At 36.4% G+C, this 15,874-nt stretch overlaps 1 protein-coding gene and 1 long non-coding RNA gene across 5 annotated transcripts in view; one reads left to right on the top strand and one right to left on the bottom strand.

Annotated features, from left to right (window-relative positions):
* The window catches only part of LOC122566773, a 642,331-nt gene that overhangs the window by 137,549 nt on the left and 488,908 nt on the right, over positions 1 to 15,874 (top strand). The gene's annotated exons all lie outside the window — the stretch shown is intronic.
* Positions 1 to 15,874, bottom strand: part of LOC122566778 — a 167,782-nt gene that overhangs the window by 40,616 nt on the left and 111,292 nt on the right. The window contains exons 4-6 of one of the 2 annotated variants that reach the window (XR_006316619.1): positions 13,301 to 13,532; positions 12,575 to 12,710; positions 1,436 to 8,521 (exon numbers count right to left, since the gene is read on the bottom strand). This is a non-coding gene — a long non-coding RNA (uncharacterized LOC122566778). Of the gene's footprint in view, positions 1 to 1,435; positions 8,522 to 12,574; positions 12,711 to 13,300; positions 13,533 to 15,874 lie in introns of those variants that run through there. The other variant, XR_006316620.1, reaches the window with a different exon arrangement.

Genomic DNA, 15,874 nt, shown 5'->3' on the forward strand with positions numbered 1-15,874 from the left:
TTCATTAAACATCCAGCAACCGATCCTGCAAACCTGAATGCTCTTAGCGAAGAAAGCTGTAGAAATTCGCCGGGTGCAGTTTTAATCGTCGATCGAAGGAGAATTGGCAGGCATGGAATATTGAACGGTTCTAGAGTAGAAGACAAACTGCAGCCAGCTTTAGAGCTTAGCAATCACCGAAACTCTCGGCCTTTGCCATCCGATCTTTCATCCTAAATTCCAGATCTCGTCACTTTCAATACGCCGCAGCCGATAAATTGTTTTCCGCTCGCATTCCGCTTCGTGAATAATTTGCTTCAACGATGGTATTCCCATAAGAAATCGCGATAACTTTAACAAAAACAAGGGAAATGCGGCAGTAGTACAGATCAATAAATGTTCATTCACCGAACTTTATACACTGGTTCACGAAAGTATTCAAACACTTGTACACACCTTCTACGAATATGTTACGCATATTATACGAATCATTTTAACGTTTCATCAGCATTGTTACGAGATTTGACTGTCTCTGAATAAGTTTAGAATAAATTAAAAAATATATATATACAGGAATTACAAGATATTTAGTACAAGTGCATGTTCCGCAAAGATCGGAAAAGTATTTAAATGCTCGATTATCCGGGTCATTCTTAAGACTCACCGTGTATTTAAAATGCCTATCCATTCTGTATTTTAATTGTTTTAATTGATTTAAATTATAACATGCGTTTTCAAACTTGTTTCACATCTTAGAAATAAAATCATGGCAATCGTATTTCGCTACAGCGCTAATGAAATTTAAGAATGTTTTATACGCGAAAGTTTTCTATGATAAATATTCAAGTACTTCAAATACTTGCTTCCGAGTATAAAGTTTCATGAAACGAAGCTTAATTTTCTGTCGATTAACGTAGCTTAAAATTGATATTCCGCTCGTGTTTCTATGAATTTACGTGTATATTTTAATCCCTTGTAATTTCGATATTGATTTTTGTGGCATTATCGTCATTTTATTACCTTGAAACAGAGTGGCTATGAAATTCCACTCTTGTCCATGATTATGCGTTTTAAAGTCCGCAATTTATTTCCCTCGTTATTCGAATATCCAGTAATTTCAGATTCACGTTATTTAATGCGTATATTTGTTAGACGAACTAAAATAATAGCAACGAAGATTTATTATAACACAAAGTGTTACCAAAATTACGACAGAAGAAAGTTTATGATCGAAATAAAGTGTTGCTATAATCAATCTAGCGAAAGAAATCAAACGCTCGATTTATATAAAAATATCCCCGACTTATTATTCCTATCATTGAATATGAAATAAACACTCCACTTCGGATATAATATCAGCGCAATGTTTGTTGGAAATAGAAATTTGCTTCGACTCCCTTGGCTGATATGGAAATAGTAATTTACAAAATACGATTGAACATAAAAGGATAAAAGCACATCCGTGAACTGCGTTAATGAAAAAATATCTCAAAATTCCATTGACTTTTAATACTCCGTATGTGTAAATCCAGACTCTGTTATTATTATATTTTACAATTATCTACAACCACGGAGTATTAAAATTCAACAATAACGTATCATATTGCACAACCTCGCATTTCGCATCAAACAAGACCGATCGATATTAAACAAACGTGTTACAGTTACAAACACAAAAACCGTTGATACATCGATTTATCTCTTTTAAGCCGAAGGTTACACACCCACATCAAACAATCTACATGTTCGTACAACTTTCCACTTTGATCAAAAATTGTCCGCCTGTCATGTTTCATCAAGAACGAATCCGACGAATTTTAGCCACCCTTCAACCTCGTAAAAAAAACTGATTCGCCTTTCTGTAGGGTGGAAGGTAGTATCGCGATCTCGATCGCGGTCTTTTTCCGCGCAAGTACGCCGTTTACGCAGGGGTCGTGACTTCTCTTGCCTCGCTTCGTCCCTTTTCCTTTCCGCGCCCACTTCCGGCCGCGTTCCGTTTTCCTTTTTACCTCGACGAGGTACCCAGTGATTAGACGAAGTAGCGAGCATACCGTGCAGAGGAATGGAAAGTTATGGAAGGCCGAAAGACCGCGCGGAGGAATAGCGGAGGGTTGGGTGATGAGCCCGCAGGAAGAGGAGCAGACACAAAAGAGCGCTGCGCGATAACCGCCCCTCGGCATCCATCCCCTTTGTTTCGCGGCCGCACCGTTAAGCAAACGGAAATAAAGAAAAGTCGAAACGAATATCGTAAGGAAGCGGACCGTCGGACAATAAAAAAGAAAACGGCCGGGTGAATGACGTCGTCTGTTCGATGACCGTGTCACTGGCCATGGTTGATAGGGCGTGGCAATTCTTATTTCGTCAAGCTTTTGGATATTACGCAAGTTGTTCATCCTATAGACTCGAGAAGTAGACTCGGCGAATCAATTTTCGTAAATTAACACGATCTTCTGCATTATACTATACTGCATTATATTAACGGATAGTGTCTTTTACAATATATACACATAGGCACTGTGTTTTATACACAGATACGATTTAATTATTTCTAGTGATGTCGACTATAGTAATTTTCTTTATATTCTAGCCAGAATATATTCATAACTAATGTCCTAGTACACTCTCTTTCCCTTGAACTCTCGAGAACCTCTCTCTTGATTTTCCCATTTTCCCTGGAGAAAGGAATAATAGGGCTATTCCTATCTTCTGAGGTGCAGCCGGTGTCTGATAGAATTCTATGAGAGCTTATTTCTCAAGAAAATTCACAGCCCTAGCAAATGTCATCCGATGCGTCGTGATGATGTCGCGGGAATTCCTTCTTCTTTGACGTATATATATTTTACAACACAACTAAAATTGTATTATGGTAACTGTAACCAAATCTGCTGGCACCAATAACGATACTTAGAATTTTGAGATCGTTTGAATGAAATTGTATACGGTGTAAGTTATGGGTAAGACTTTATGCGTGCGATTTATTGCAGGGACTATAATTTAATTTATCAAGAGAGCCAGGTGTTGATAACTACATATTGATAATCCTTTAGTTTAGTCCCTAGTGTCCAAGTTCGTAGACTTGTCCTTATACGTGTCTGTAATGCGCATACAAATTGGGTTGGAATTATGTTTAAGTTACATCAAAGTTAGCGCGCGACTTGTTAGAACTAAATCTAAAGCTTGTTGGAAATTTAGTATCCAAATGTACGTCAAAGTCCAAATTGTAGAGGAACTTGAAGAGTGACGTTACTTAGACGTTTCGTGATAATTAAATGTTCTTCCAGCTTAATTTAATTAAACACGCAAGCGTTTGAATTTTGTAGATACGTTGCGAAAATACCTAGTTCTATTTCAAAGAGAATATTTCGTTTCAACGAGCAAAGATGGTTTTTAATATTTTAAAAGAATCTTTTGCATAAAATTGGAAGGAAACGTTACACACGCGTCTACAATGATCTTTGTATATTTTCATAAAACGTAAATTTTTTACCAATAAACATGGTAATTTAATCAGAACCGTAACGCGGTTGTTCATTTTTGTGGATAACAGATAAAAATGAAAGATTCTCAGTTGACAATTGATCAGCAACGAATTCTCTCATTCTATTATAATTGTTCGTCCTTTCCCATCAAATTTTCTATTCTACTTTTACTAAAATCGCATCACTTTTACAACGACCATATAATTTCTAGTGATTTTTAAATTTTCTCCCTCGGTTGTACTTTAAAACTTGCATCGCGTTCACGTTGCATTCTTTGAAAGTTACATTTGCGTACATCCGTATCGTAGATCTAATTTTCAAAGTTTCAACAAGTTATGTGCGGCGGTAGTGACGCGTCAGATATGGTTTCCTTCTCAAATAAGAGGCATAATGCAAGGATGACGCGTGTACGTTCGCATTTCACGTCATTTCCGTCCGAAGTAAGACGAGCTTCCGCGAGAATCGTATTTCACGTCGTATGCACGCGAGCATCGAGAGGCTGTCACGGATTATTTGCACGGTTTATAAATCTTCCATTATGACTCTTTGCTTTTAAAGGGGTCGTTAGGAAGTAACCGATGATTCCGTGCTAATTTGCTTACTGATCCTTTGATGTCGATTGCCTATATGATTCGATTCGCGCTAATTTCATGACATCGATTTGTTTACATTCGCAGCCGCGTCTAACGTAATGTACACGCGACCGTGAATGCTATACGACGGTACTTCGCAAAGGCAAATTGCTATTAGCAATTGCAATATAGACAACTCTGTATTTGTATGTTATTTGGAATAATTTGCATATTACATAGATATTTGCTTCTTGGAAAACGCTTTTTCCTTTCAAATAGTTGGCTTAAATATATACACATAATCCAAGCTCGGTTGCACTACAGTTTTTCAACTAATAATGTTAATACAGTTTTGGACAAATTACAAGTTATAAGTTATATACTTGTTCTTTACAATTTCATAACATTCTGTTAAATAGAACGATCGAATAACTTGATAGTCTTGTGGTAGAGTTTTAACTGTTTGACATGATACACATTTTTTATTCGCAAACACCAAGCAATTAGGAATTATTTGAACTACAAACACATGGTTTTGAAGCTGGAAACTTTTCTACCCATTAAAACAACCATTTTTCTTTCTCATCCAATTTCGTTCGTTGTCGCACAAGACCCGTTCTTGGGTCATAAATATCAGAACATACCTCCGCGAATTCGTTGATATTTCTACGAGAAGGAATTCCAGGCTATTAAATCGCGAGTTTAATAAATAATGACCGCGCCGTAGGGTAGCGTCGTTTGCGGTTTCTAAAGACGACCTTACACAGCTTACCTAGATACGTCCGCCACCATTTCAAATGGCTTCACTGTGTATGCAAATGCACGTGGGCGACGATTCTGTATGCGGTTGCGGTTGAAAATCTCGTAACCTCCGTTGAAAAGAGATTAACGAGAAACTTTTCGCCTTAAAACGCAAGAACTCGTTTCACGTTCGTTGGTACGCGCTGAATCTCTGTATCTGCATCCTCTACGCTTGAAATAATATTTGCTTTTTTCGATCGACGCTCACGATTAATCCGAGGCTAGTTTGATTTTTCCACGCGCCAATTTTCATGTATTTCATGTACGTTTATTTTTTATTGCGAATATTCTCCCATTTGCTTTCAATTTATATGAAAGTTTTAAAATTAACGTGTGCAATGTTTGTCGACGGAAGTGATGGAAAAACACACGATTTGAAATAATACCTATGTAACAAATTGGAAGAAGATAATATTTAATCCTACGATAGATTGTAATTTTTACGTCTGATAAATATTTCATTTATATTAAATTATTGATTGTTATACAAGTAAATATGCCGTTTAAAATAATTATGTAGAAAATCGTTTCCCGTATCACTTTGGTTTTTATGTCGATTCTCTATATTTGTTTTTAATGATCATCGTTAATTAAGTCAATCTTTATCACAGTATTATACGAGAGACATGTCGATACATTAAAACTATAGGACTTTCCTGTTTCCGTTTACTTAGTTAATGTAACAACCATTTATGATAGCGATGCTTTAATTGTTTTGCGCAGTGTATTAAACTATTGGTCAAAAATAAAATCTAACATGACAGTAAGAATAACTGTATTATGAAAGTAAGATCATTGAGAGAATCCTAAATCTAAAGAACATTTGTTTAAGAGAAATACCGAATACTATTTATGTCTTATGGCCAAACAACGTGGCCATATTTAAAATGGGAACTATCATTCAGCATTAGTCGAACGTCAACACTTTCTTTCATCTCTTCCAACACACCTTTCGCTCTGCCATTTCATTTAACCTACCTTCCTTTTCATTCCTTTACGATCACACAGTGAAAAATCGTGTAAAACGAAAACGAAAATTTTCATTAAGCTTTAATTGAACAGCAACACCTTCCCTGATCGCTTCGAACAAACTTCTCGTTTTATCATTTTTGAACCGCCCTTCTTATTCGATTCCCTTTACGTTCGCTTCGGATGCGTTCAAAGGATATCTCTTTTGAAAGGACCAAAGTAAGAAAAGTGTCAGTAAGAGAGGATCATTTCCGCTTCGAGCGTTCATTACGACGAAATGAACGGGGCGCAGTTACAAGGGAATCCACAGGAATCAACGCGGCCAACTTAAACGTCGTTGGTGACAATCAAGAGTCGACTTTGTCACTCGACGAATCCGACTATACTGTAGAAACGCAATTTAATGGATATAATTATCCACGAGGAATGCCAATGAACAGGGGACCGGCAGAAATTGAACGCATCCTGATCTAAGCGAAGTTTCGCGTTAGAGAACCGCCAATGAATAATAGCACCGAATTACTGTAAACATTCGTTAGACCGTTGATAACTGGCTCGGCTGCGTAACAGATGACTGTACTAGTTGCAGAAATGGCACCGGCACCGTTGAAAATTATGCTGTTCATGGCAGAGAGAGTTTACTTCCACGCCTGATATTTACCTAGCCGGTTTCGTACTGCTCATTTCCACAAGATAGAAAGTGATGTATAGTTTAGCATATTCCACGAGATACGAGAACTTTTCAGACGAATTGTTCTCATTAACGAAAATAATTGCTCCACGAGCAATTACGCTTCACGACAAAATTATTTTTGCGGGAAAAGTTAAACAGAAAAAAGATTTACGAAAATGAAACGTTGAACGTCAAAGGTCTTTGGAGCGATACATAACGATACAAGACAAGTTTCACTTTTCTCTTTTAAAAATTAAGTAACATCGATCGTTTCTAAAAATTTGTTCCTTTAGTGGTGTACGAATTTCATAAGCTTTACGAAATATGTAGATTCCTGATACTTTCAACTATGTCTACGACAAAAATTTACAATGTTTTTTCATACAAGTGGCCCATAACGATATTTTTAATGAAGGAATTCCTAATATACGACAAATATTGTTTCACTACGTAACCATGAATGAGTATCATGCCAACGAATAATAACTAATCAAATTTCAAATACAGAGCTTCTTTTGCTGTATAGATGAAACTTTGTAAAACTTATTTCAAGTAAAAATGTATAAAAATGTTACGGGCAAATCATCTTTATCCAAACGAAAGCTTGAATAAAACATAACATTTGCATGTAAATTGAAAGAATTCAATCAGAAAGATTTCATCCAAGAACAATTTTACATTAGGTGTTGATTTAACATACCAAGTTTCATGGAAGTTTTTCCTAATTTTAATTAAGATTTTATTCGCGCATACTTTCTTACGATGCCTCGTGAAGTTTCACCCGCCTTCTAATAAATTATACATACTACGCGATAGACAGTCATACATACTATCTCGTCAAAGCTAATTAAAATACATTACATAAATAAACTCATCTCTCTTGGCAGCAAACGATCTTTCGCGTATGGAGTATGTAAATTTTTAATGAACACATTTCGTCATGAATTCGCGTGTAACGTTTCACTGCAGGAACTTCACCGACAACGTAGAAACTTTATGATAACAGTGTGTCGTATCGTGGAAATAGTTACAATATAATAAATAGCAACAATTCGTTGTCGATGCATCGTTTATTTTCCTCGAACAACGCTGACCGTGTACGTTTATCGGATGAAACTAATTAAATCGTTTTCCATTATTGCAACGCGTAATTCGTTTCACTGAAAAAAAAGTTCTTCATATGACTGTAATATCACGTGTTGGTCCAAAGTTAGGTTTTGTCATTTTCGACAAATAACGGACAAATAGTATCCTAAATCTGCTCTTCAACGGATCCATCGACCTGTCAATCTGTCCTATGATGGAATACCACCGACCAATAGCTTTGTACCGAATCATCAATTATACCACCTTCGTATTATCTCCTCTAAATGCACGACGAAGCGTTCAGCATAGTACAATTTTTATACAATACATATATAAAATAAATACGATAAATATCAATATTCAAAAATTGCCAACTTAAGTCTATACTTAAATAATTTCTAAGCTGTGACATATGGAATAATTAATCCTACCAAAAGTTTCTAACTCTATCGACATCATACGTCTAACTAATATCATAGAATTACGTACAGTTACATTCGTAGATTTTCTGTCGTCACAACTAATAATTCCATTAATTAAAATGCATTGGGCCGTATTTCAGAGATATCGAACAAACCTCCAGCTCATCACCCAAAGACAATAATATCTAAAAATACGAGAACAAACGTATTCCGCGTATTAGCAGCGCAGCGAGAAAATAAAAAGCTGGAACTATCTTGTGAAAAAGGAGAAAAAAGCACGTGCCAGTGTTTCGTTCGAAGGGAAGGCAGGCATTCAGATTGTTCTCCGTTGGGTGGCTCGTAATAATTAAAAATTGTTGCGTAGCTGTGCCAAGGGAGCAGTAATTACGGATTCAAGTGTGCCTGTTGCTTAATTAGTAATTATTACGATTTCAGTTGCGAAGCCCTCTACGGGTGGTCGTTCCTCGCTACGCGGTCGCTTTCCTCTCTACCGGGTGTCACAGTTTATGAAGTTAACACCGAAGGGTATGATTTATCATCCTGCAACAATATAAACGCGATTAGTTTCTGATTGGCATCATTGAAAATAATCAAACGTTTACGATAAACGTTCAAACAATTTTTAAAATATTACTATCGACTATTAAAATATTCCTTAAAAACATACCGTAAAAAAATTTCACACGATTTTAGATATCAGATCTATGCTAATGATTAAGCAAAGTCAACTCATTTCAATATTTCGCAAAAATTTCGTCCGAACTGGAAATTAGATATAAATTTGGAATATCAAATTAAAAAGAAGAAACAGCAGGAAGAAAGAAAATCCAGTAGCTTTTTATTCGCTTTATTATCGATGAACGATAATTAATCAAGCCGATAGGGGATCCACGGAGCAAGTAAAACAATGATACACCCGTTAGATTCATGCACGTCGAGCATCAAGGCTTGTTTACACTTTGGCGAAGAGTTAAGAGCTTCTCCCAGGCGCTGGGGTGCCGAGTAATCGACTTTCCTGACCCAGAAAGTCAAAAGGGCTTCGTTTACTTGCCATCTCTCTCTCTTTCTCCACTCCACCCACGATATCTCTCCCCATCTCCCTCGCCACCCACTGTTTGATTCTTATATCTGGCTCCTGCTCCTTTCACCTCTCTCTCCTCTGCCCCGGCTTTTCTCGCTTCTGCCATTCTCTTTTTCCACTCTCCTCTCTAGCGACTCACGGATTCGTCTGTCTGTCCGTCTCGTTCCCTGGCTTTCTGTCTGTTTCACTCAGTTTCCAACTCGGCTACCGAACCAACCCCGTTCTCAGCCACCCCCGTTTTCACGCTGGAGTGTCTCTTTCTCCGTGGAGTTGAGTCGAGTCGAGTCGAGTCGAGTCGCGTCTGGATTCGTTGCCTGTTGGAGATACGGTCGTATAGTTAAAATCGGGCACTGACCGAAAACTTCAATATTCCGGCTCTTTCACCGGTTGAGAGAACGAGGAAGAAGTCGAAAGATATCGACAGTTTCTGCTGGAAGAGCAGGTCGACGATGGAAAGAAACCAAGGGGAATCGTCGTACAAGGGGTTGAGGGATCAGAGCAGGGGATAAGAAGAAATGGAAGAAGAGACTTGAAAACGTTTTTTTGCGGCGCAACACGAGCTTCTGGATCGGGAATCGAGATGCTGCATCCGAAAGCGTTTCCAGCTCGACTAAGTTCCTGGGTAAATAGCCAAGGATCTGGATTCTCACTGCTACAGGACGCTGTAAGCGTATACCAGGAATTTCTTCGAACCCATAAGATAATGGAATTTTCCATTTGTATCTCCTTTTCCTCCTTCTTCCCTTCAAGGGTTGAGTAATAATAGTGTAAGGGGGATAATAGAGAGAAAACTTTTTAAAGTATTGTGTTACTGTAGAACTTTTTAAAATAGTAGTTTTGGTAAAATATTGCTTTTTGAATCTTGTTTAGAATAAGATATCCGATTGATGATATGGATAAAGATATTTGCTGTTTTTTACATTTCCGGAGAATGCATATTAAATATCAATATTTTATACCATACGCTTTAGAGCTTATTGATACAAACTGGTAAGTATTGATTGAAAAGCAAGCGGTATCATTGACCCAAATGGATAATGGTTAATTAGTCGACTGAATTAATACGACCACCGAAATTACGACTTGCCGTTTGTTACTCGTTATACAAAACGAATAACAAAATAAAATTTTAATCACCGCAATCGAAGGATAATATTATGACAAAGTACAAAACTATCGTAAGTTTTAGCGACATACACCGCAATTTTATATTGAAACTGAAAATTCGGAAAAATATGCATTTATGCAATGATAAAACTAACGGAGAAAGGCAGAAAGAGGTTCGACCTCTCGAAAAACTATTATGAAGGTCGCGAAATTATTTTAAATTAGTGGGCTTGATAATGGTAATTAATTATTCGAAACTTTTGTCGATGGCGATGCGCAAAGCTCAAACAATGCGACTCAATTGCTCGCGAAAGTCCAAGGCCGTTTATCGTCGTTTAACGTATTATTTGTGTTTGTTAAGTAAGTCGCAGAAGGCTGGAGGCGCTAAAGAGAGGGCGAGTGTTTAGTTCGAATTAATAACTCTCCTGAACCAACAAAAATCGGTCTTTCGTTTTTGAGAAATCAACCAAGCGTTCTCTTGAAATTCAAATCGCACCTACTACGAAAAAGTAATAAAGGAGCGCTTTCATCATCGTCCTAGACATCTCTGCCCGGTAAAAGAGCACTTAATATCACCACCGAGTCTCGCTATCATCGCGCCTTCTTCAGCCGCCACCGACAGCTTCTGTGTTTTCTTCCAACTTTTATATAAGCACTGGCCTCTTCTCCTCCTTCTTCCCTTTTTTCTTCTTCCCTCAGCTACCCCTTCAGCTCTCTAATTCTTTTCTTTGTTCCTGTATTCTACCTCTTTCGCTCGTTTTCTTTGTTTTCAGTGCAACCCTTACATCGTCCCCCTTTCTTGTAAACACTTCTATTTTCCTTCTGTTACTTCTTCCCATTTCGTTGCTTCCTTCCCGCTTTAAAACATTCGATCCAGCAGATTTTCTTCCTCTTTCTCGTGGAATTCTATTTTCTAACAGCGTTTACCATGGTTTTTTCCTCGTTCGTTTACTTCAATCCTTTCTTCGTTTAAATTGCCCATTGTTCTAACAATTCCGGGCTGCAAGTTTCTTCTCCTTCTTGTGTCTTTTTTCTCTTTCTTTCGGGCTTCTTTTTTTTGCCGCCTTCCTACGGCCGTTTTGTTCGCCCATTTTTCTTCTTCAAGTTTCACCGTAACTCAGACACTCACTTTGTTCCGTCTCGCTTCTCTTCGTCTTAATTACTCGACCCGGAGCTGTATCCGCGTTTTAATTTGTTTGCATCGTGTGATGAAACATTGACAATGCCAGAGGGACAATAATTGTCCGAACTAATATCGGGTTAAACTGTCCTAGCCCCGTCCACATTTTTTTTTTATTCCTTTATTGAATTTCGTTGGATGTTTTCGTCGGAATTAATCGTTTATTCAGATGAATTAAATAACGAGATATATTTTATTGCACATCAAATGATTGGTTATCACTTTTATGAAATAGAATGTGGAATATTAATTGCATGATTAATTACGACGAATATTATAACGGGTATTGCAATGAATTATTCTGCATATTGTAATCTTGATCGATACGAATTTTAATTATGCATGTAACTAAAGCGTCTTGTTATTAATAAATATTTAATCAATAATCATTTCATGCCAACGTCTGATGCTTAGCATTTTGTTGTTAATTGTAACAATAAATTTTACAGTTTATATTAATAACTTGGATGTATTAAAATACGATAATTTATTTTAGGTTGTGAAGAAGAAAGCAATCTCCATATGAAAAATATGTGCACATTTTCGATAAACGGAATAATGCATTCATACAAGATATTTATTTTACTATAGGGCTATCCAAATCGGCAGTAATTTATATATCATTCTATTTAAAAAACCGAAAGTGGTCGATAGAGAAGGCAGTCGTTAAAAAATGGGTAATTCCTTTCATCAAATGCCTCATTGATCGATGAATTAAAAATAATTTTGTTTTGTTGTTAATACTGTTGTTAATATTTTAATAACGCACGAGAAAGCAATTTATAATACTATTGGTTAGTTATCTTGTATGTATACTGCGTATAACATGTATACAATATATATATATACGGTTAAATATAAAGTAAGAATAAAAGGTTGTTTGCGTTGAAAAATTCCTCCAAGTTTTGTAATATTATTCTACAATAACAACTGAATAATCTACAGCAATAGGAAGCACCACCAATATCTAAATTATACTTTCTAAAAAAGAAACAAAGATATAAGTTTCATATTCAAAGTTTTATATTTAAAAAAAATGGAAGTTTATTACTACGAATATCATTTAAGTATAGATTCATAGCTTATTTGAAAAAGTAATTTGATTTGGATTGATTTTGATTTCATCTTTATTGATTTACCCTTGCTGAAAAATAGAGCTGGCTCCTTATTGCGGCAGTGCTTTCCATTTTTAAAATAATATCATATACCAAATGAAACACAATACCTTGATGACTGAAGCAGCATTGTTCCTCTTCAAACACATATGGATTCGAAAGGTGTTAAGTGCACATCTAATTGCAGCCTTTTCAAGTTTATGGTGGTTGGCGACATATCGCTGGAGACACACGGTTCCGCCTTTCCTGTAAGTAAGAGCAAACGCGAGTCACTTTGTTGCGATAGTTGGGGATGCCGGAGTCAAGAGACCAAAGCTTAAATCGAGTTTGCTCTCCGTATCGAATTTCGTAGGAAATGCACTCCCCAGTGTGCTGCTCGCCACCGAAAGACTTACTAAGACAATATCGCCTCGGCTGGCGATTCCGCAAAATGTATCGCCTAAATTTATTTCCAGCTAACAGCAGGAATGTCATGAAATTCCACCTAAAGTGGATTTCACAAAATAAAAAGAGATTAAGGTGGATACGGTTATTGGGAACGTTTTCTAAATTGTCTATTTATACTTACAATTATGTATGTAGAGGTTAAAATTTTACTTTACCAGAGGTACTAATTTGACGATGTTACGCTAATGCAGATCTTTCTCATAAATTGGAAATATTGTCGTAATTGCAAGCTTGAAATTTCACTTATCAACAAGTTTTCTTATGATATTAGATAACGTATTTCTCGATACTTACATACTAACTTGAATGTTTCGCGACTACAGACTAATATTCATTTCATCTAGTTAGGAATATGCACACGGAATTCTCCCAAACTTGAAGACGCATACCTAATTTGATTCCAACTTCTTGTTCTTGATTTTAATTAGCGCTGCAGCAATTAGACGAAGTTCACCAGTTAATCGATCGTTGAAGTTGGCCACAGTTTTATCCGTGTTAATATCCATGGCGGTCGCGATTGTTGAAGTTGTTGCCACCTTGCGAGGAAAGATGAAATCAATGCTGTTCCAACGGCCGTTGCTTAAGCAGAAAGCTTCTATACCGACCATTGACTCAGCTCTCCTGTAGTTAAAGTAGAAAATAAACCCTTAACTCGATCATAATGCAGGTCAATATCACGAGGCGCATCTGTTATCATTGGCTAAGATCAATACGATTATTGCCATGGATGTTTTAAGAAATGTTTGACAAATGTTGTCTTTTATCTAGCGTTAAAAGTATACTCATTTTTTTATAAACCTATTTATGATTTTCTGGTAAAGATAATGTAAGCACATACGTTAAAATTATTATTAACATACAATGTTACAAGCCTTAATTATTTGCTCTTATTATTTAAAAATTTATTATCTATTTTGTTTGAGGTCAAACTTCATCCTGAAGCATACCGAATTTGTGTCTTCTTAAAATAACAAATGTACGATTATTGTAACGAACAGGGTCCAACAATATTAACCTCTAAAAAAAAAAAAAAAAAAAAAATTAGGTATATTCTAAAACGAAGTTCAGTCTCTATTTCGACTACAATTACAAACGAAATTTTGTAACAACATACGTCACACATATACAATATACTTATATATATATATATACTTATACATGATACATATACGACATACTTATGAAGCTAAAAATAAAACAATATTCTCATGAAAGACACAGAATTTATATATCATTATGAGAAATAATGTTTGCAATTATATATTCCATAGTTCCCACTCGCTTCCCCACCCCCATATATTAAAATGCTTGAAACATAAGTATCTGTGTAAGTATAAATTAAAATTGCACGGTATTTCCTATCTAATGTAAGATCTATTATGCGCATACATTTGAATTTCTTTCACAAAGCTCGTTGTACCTTAAAAGATAATTTTCACCCTTTAATATTAAGTACGTACCTTGAGTTTATCCTTGGCGCTAGGGAGTACCTCCTATTGCGACGTAGTAAACAATTACAGTATAACCTTACATGTATTCCATACCGTTCTTACATGTATGGAAATCATATGACAGCTACTGTTCTTTTAAAATTCACAACACAGCTATATCACTGTTTATCACTATTATTCACAAAATATACAACGAAATTATTATATTTATATGAATTTAGAACTGTGGACACGTACGCTTAGAAATGTCTACATCCTCCATTGTCCACATCCCGCTATTTTCTAACATCGATTTTAATCGATAGGCGTATAGCTAATTAATTACCGATACATTTTATTATTATTATATTTCATTATTAAAATTCCAACCTTTCGTGACGAAAAAGATCAAAAAGAATTTATTTAATTACATTTCCTTAAAAAATTATTAGAACAGACGTTAGATAGTTAAGAAATATTAAAAATAGACAAAAGTAATATCGATATACGTATCGATTTCGCACTGATTGTGCTAAACTTGCAAGACTCATTTACAGCAATTATACTCACATAGAAATCCTATATATATATATATATGTATATAAAAACGTAAATTATTTTCTATTTCTGACAATCAGACATTAATATAAAGCAAGGAAATAATATAAACGATATTTAATTTCTATATCTCGATACTATGTAGCCGAGATATTTTTGAATAACTATAGTTACCATATTTTACCGTATGGTGGCGCAGTAGTCCAGTCGATTGCTAGCAGTATGGCGGGCTGGCAGAGTTACGGGTAATTGTTCCGAAAACCGAAAATTATTACAAGGCAAAGTGTCGAATCCTAGAGAATCTCAGATAATTGAAGAGACGAGAGGAAGGAACATGCACACGACAGATAGGATGGACATGCGTGAGGCGTGTACGCGCGTGAGTAGGGATAGCGTGGCGCGTGGGGCTGCGCCGGCTTACGATTGTCACTTGTCAGTCTGCCGCGAGCTCTCCTATCGTGTAGATCGTGTGTATTGCGTCGTATTTTGGTGGTTTCTCTCGTTTTCTCAAAGCCGCGAGTGAGGTGACCGGTGTAAATAAACATTAATGTCATCGTCGAGGGGCATTTCGGAAGACGCGTCACCGCGTCTCTTCGCGGTGTTCATAACACGACGATCCATTTGTATCGACAGAAGCACGAACAATAGTGTCGTCTGATTCCCGCGATTCCCGCGTTTTCGAATTCGTGGCTACGTTCTCGTCGATAGGGTGCACAACGTTACTCTATCTCGTGCTTGGTGAGAGATCGTGTTATTTCGTGAAACGGTAGTTATTATTGTGTATTTTCACTTGTCCATTGGATTACTACGAAGCGTGGAGTTACTTGTGCGATCACGGAGCAGGCGGAAACATCAAGTGAGTCGATAATATTTTATTCGTTTGCATGTACACTGTCGGCCATAAATATTACGACACTCGTTGTATATATTGAAAGACTAATAAATTTTATTTTATTTAGTATTTTACGTGATAAG

This window comes from Bombus pyrosoma, linkage group LG4, assembly GCF_014825855.1.
Source record: "Bombus pyrosoma isolate SC7728 linkage group LG4, ASM1482585v1, whole genome shotgun sequence".
Classification (NCBI taxonomy): Eukaryota; Metazoa; Arthropoda; class Insecta; order Hymenoptera; family Apidae; genus Bombus; species Bombus pyrosoma.